The 3818-nt window shown below is 34.8% G+C and overlaps 1 pseudogene; it reads left to right on the forward strand.

Moving 5' to 3' along the window:
- The first annotated feature begins 207 nt into the window (after positions 1–207).
- On the forward strand, positions 208–326 carry LOC111730511 (annotated as a pseudogene).
- Positions 327–3818: the final 3492 nt, after the last annotated feature.

The raw sequence follows: 3818 nt of genomic DNA on the forward strand, positions 1-3818 counted from the left end.
TCTCCTGCAATCTTTATACCCAGAAGTAACCATAATGACATTTTGGCATAGTTTCTTCCAGTTTTTTCCTATACGCTTTTAATGAGATCATACAGTACATACAACATGTATTCTTATTTTATCAATTTATATTATTTCACAAACTCTTCCCATGATATTTTCTTGATAGCCCAAAGAAAATTCCCAACCTTTAGAAATATATTTTTAATCTACAGCCATGCCACCCTGAACGTGCCTGATTTCATCTGATCTCAGAAGCTAAGCAAGGTCGAGCCTGGTTAGTACTTGGATGAGAGACCACCTAGGAATACCAGGTGCTGTAGGCATTAAAAAAAAGAAATATATTTTTAAGGATGCAAAATGTTGCATCATTTGCATGTATTATACATTCCCCCAGTGTTATTTCTAACATTTACTATAAAAGATAACATCACAAACAATTCAGTGCATAATTTTTAGTCTACTTGCCTTCAGATAGACTCTCTCAGAAGTGGAATTAGTAGGTCAAAGAGAACAAACATTTTTAAGGCTTTTGTTATATATTGCCAAATTTACTTTTTTTTCTCTTTTTTTTCTAAAAAGGTGCACTTTCTAGAACCTTAGAACCCTTTTCTTCGTGTACTTTCCTAGGGCACTTACTTGTTGTAACCATCTTTCAACATACATATTTCATTGTTATTTGATATACATATATACTGTGAAATTTTTTACAATAATAAGGTTAGTTAACACATACATCATTTAATATAGTTACCATTCTAGGTACATCTATTTTAATGATTTTAGGAGGACAATGCTTAACCTGAAGGACTAAATCTCTAATGGCAGCATTTTATGGTACAATGGCAAGAGAAGAGTTGGGACTATGGGAACTTCCTAGCACCCTCTCCTCATACTTTTGATCTTTAGGCTGTTGGGTTGGTTATATTAACACATCACTGATGGAAATCTCTCACAGCTATTGAGGCTTCTAGAATTTTTACTGAAAATGAGTACCAAAAAGCCTCCTACTACAAGACTACCTTTCCTTCACTGCAGCCACTCACTTTCAAGATCAAACCCCAGATCTACTCATTATCGCTAAATGTAGGCAGTCCTCACTGAGCATGGCAGTGCAAGATGTTGAAAGTGACTGTTGGCTGAAACCATGCAAAGCAATCTTAATCAGTGGGGAAAATTACAATTGTTCTTTGACATTTAAAATTTGTTGTCAAAATGTTAAAAACTCTCTTATTGTCCATTTCATTTTAAATGCATAGGAGAATTTTTTTTAAATGTTAAACTAATGTTTATTTAGTATACTGTAATTTCAAATATTAAAAACATTGAGAATTAAAGTGTTTTCTTTGTATAAAACTTATTAAGGGTAGTTTGAACAGTACTTGCTTTCTTTTTCCCATAAGTTATAATACCAAGAGAAGGTCTTTTCATAACTTGAGGAATTGCCATACTCCTTTTGAAGTTTGGATCACCTTCTGACAATTTATCCTTTGTATTTTCAATATTTCAAAATATGTCTAAGAATTTCTTCAATGTGAACTTTTTGCTGGTGTCACTTCCTCTGAGACATCTACTATTTTTGTCATAACTTTCTTAATTTATGTTAGAAAGTTCACCTTCACTAAGTTTCTTTGGCTGCATAGCTAGGGTGTCTTGAATGGTGATAGTGTCAACATTGCCATTGTCCCATGATCAGCTATTTCTTCTATAACTCCATATAGCTTTATTTGAATTTCACTTTCGGCATTATAATTTTTCATTTCTTTACTGAACTTTCATCTTTCCCCTTTTTTGAGTATCCATTTTTGTAAAATGTCATGTGGATTTATCACTGCGAATCAAGGTGACATAAGTACATGCTTTGCTGTCTGTGAATAAACTGAATAAAATGAATCACCGACACCAAACACCAATCCCCAACAGACTTTGAAAGAAGTGACATGATTGGTCACTGATCATGATGCACATCTGTTATTTATGTAATGATTTGTGGACTGAAAAGAGCAATCAGCACAATCTGTACTTTATGCAATTACTCAGGAAATATGCAATGATAACTGAAATTTGAGATATGTTTTTGGGGGATGCTGTTATTTAAACTGTGGTAATCAAATTCATGGATGTTGGAACCATGCTCCCCACTTGCTTTCAGTTTATTCTGAATACAGTAGCCAGAGCAATTCTTTAAAAGTAGAAATCAGATATGATACTCTATGCTCAAAACACACCAATTACTCCCATCTTCCTAAGTAAATGCCAGAGCCCTTTCTTATAAGGCTCTCATGATCTGTCCCTCCTCTTCTTGTTCTCTCAATCTCACTCTCTCCTCTCCAATCATACTGGCTTTCTTGCTGTTCTTTGAACACATCAGCATTCTCTTGTCTCAAGATCTTCCCATTGTATGTCTCTGTGGCTGAGGGCTTTCTCCCACACAGATGTCCACCTGCCTAATTTCTTCACCTCTTTTATGTCTTTGAACAAAACTAATTTTCTCATAAAGGCCTACACTAACCTTAATCCTGCAACCTACTTCCTGCCCCCATCCCAGTATGCCTGATCTACCCTGCCTGGTTTTGCCTTTTCTTTTTCCAATAGCACTATCACTATCTAACGTACTATACAATTTACTTATTTTAAAATATCTATTGTTTATCATCTCTCTCTTCTCACATTAATGTAAATTCCATGAAAACAGGAGACTTGTATGCTATTTTGCAAGTATTTAGAATAGTGCTTAGCATATAGTAGGCACAGAGTGAATAACTATTGAATGAATAAATGGAAGAATTCATACCAATATTCTGAGCATATTCCTCTCAAATCATGTGTTACAGTCCTTTTTCAGAAAATAAGGTCACCCCAGGTATATGCCACAAGGGTTGATTTAAGGGAAAAATTCCCAAACAGACAGAATGTCAAGTTGTATGTCTTTCGGATAAGGTTAATCCCAGATAATTCAGTCAATTAAGTGGGAACATGAAATTTGCCATGGTTGCATTTAAGAGAAGACAAAAGAGCAGAACTCATCATTCTCTCTCTTCTAAGAGGTCCAGTCATTTCCTGAATGAACACACCTGTAATTTAAATATTTTACCAGTTAAAATGGATTGGGAGGGAGATATGAATTTTTTCATAAACGGTCTATTGTCTCAAATTCCCAAAAGTATCCTTAATTCCTTTCCAGTTTACCTCAACTCTTAGTGAGGGTCATAGACACTACTATTATGATGAAAAGGAGTATGCCAAGATTTTTTGGTTATCACCCTGCTTCCACACATAAACAGATGGCTGCTTTTTAATCTTTAGGTAAAGGGACTCCTAATCTTCTTTCATTGCTCAATGTTCTACTTGTCAGAGAGTATTTCTTCACTTATAATCTACCTGTAAGTGAAGGCCACTTATTTCCTCTTCCTTCTACAGAGATTAACTCATCTTCATTTTGATTCATATATTCAACTTTAATTCATTCTTTTCACCCTCAAAATGAATAACACCAATTCATTTCATTGTTTTTGGTATAGTTCTTATTTTTCAGCCCTTTCAAATGTCTTTTTTAAAAAAAGTTTTCCATGCATTAGGTAGGATGAACTTTTGGATGTTCAACCCAACTGCTCCACCCAATAAACCGATATCAGCTAAAGTATTGTTGCCAAATTCAAGGGGCTCACCACTTTATGGGTGTTCTGTTCACAAATATAATGTGGTTGTCAGTAGGTAGTTTTATTTACTCGCAACAAGTAAAGGAGACAAGGGATTCACATCCAAAGCTCTGTCTCCAGGAAAGGAGGCTTAGACACTGCTTGTATTTCTTCTTTGCA

This window comes from Pteropus vampyrus, unplaced genomic scaffold, assembly GCF_000151845.1.
Source record: "Pteropus vampyrus isolate Shadow unplaced genomic scaffold, Pvam_2.0 Scaffold318, whole genome shotgun sequence".
In the NCBI taxonomy this organism is placed as follows: domain Eukaryota; kingdom Metazoa; phylum Chordata; class Mammalia; order Chiroptera; family Pteropodidae; genus Pteropus; species Pteropus vampyrus.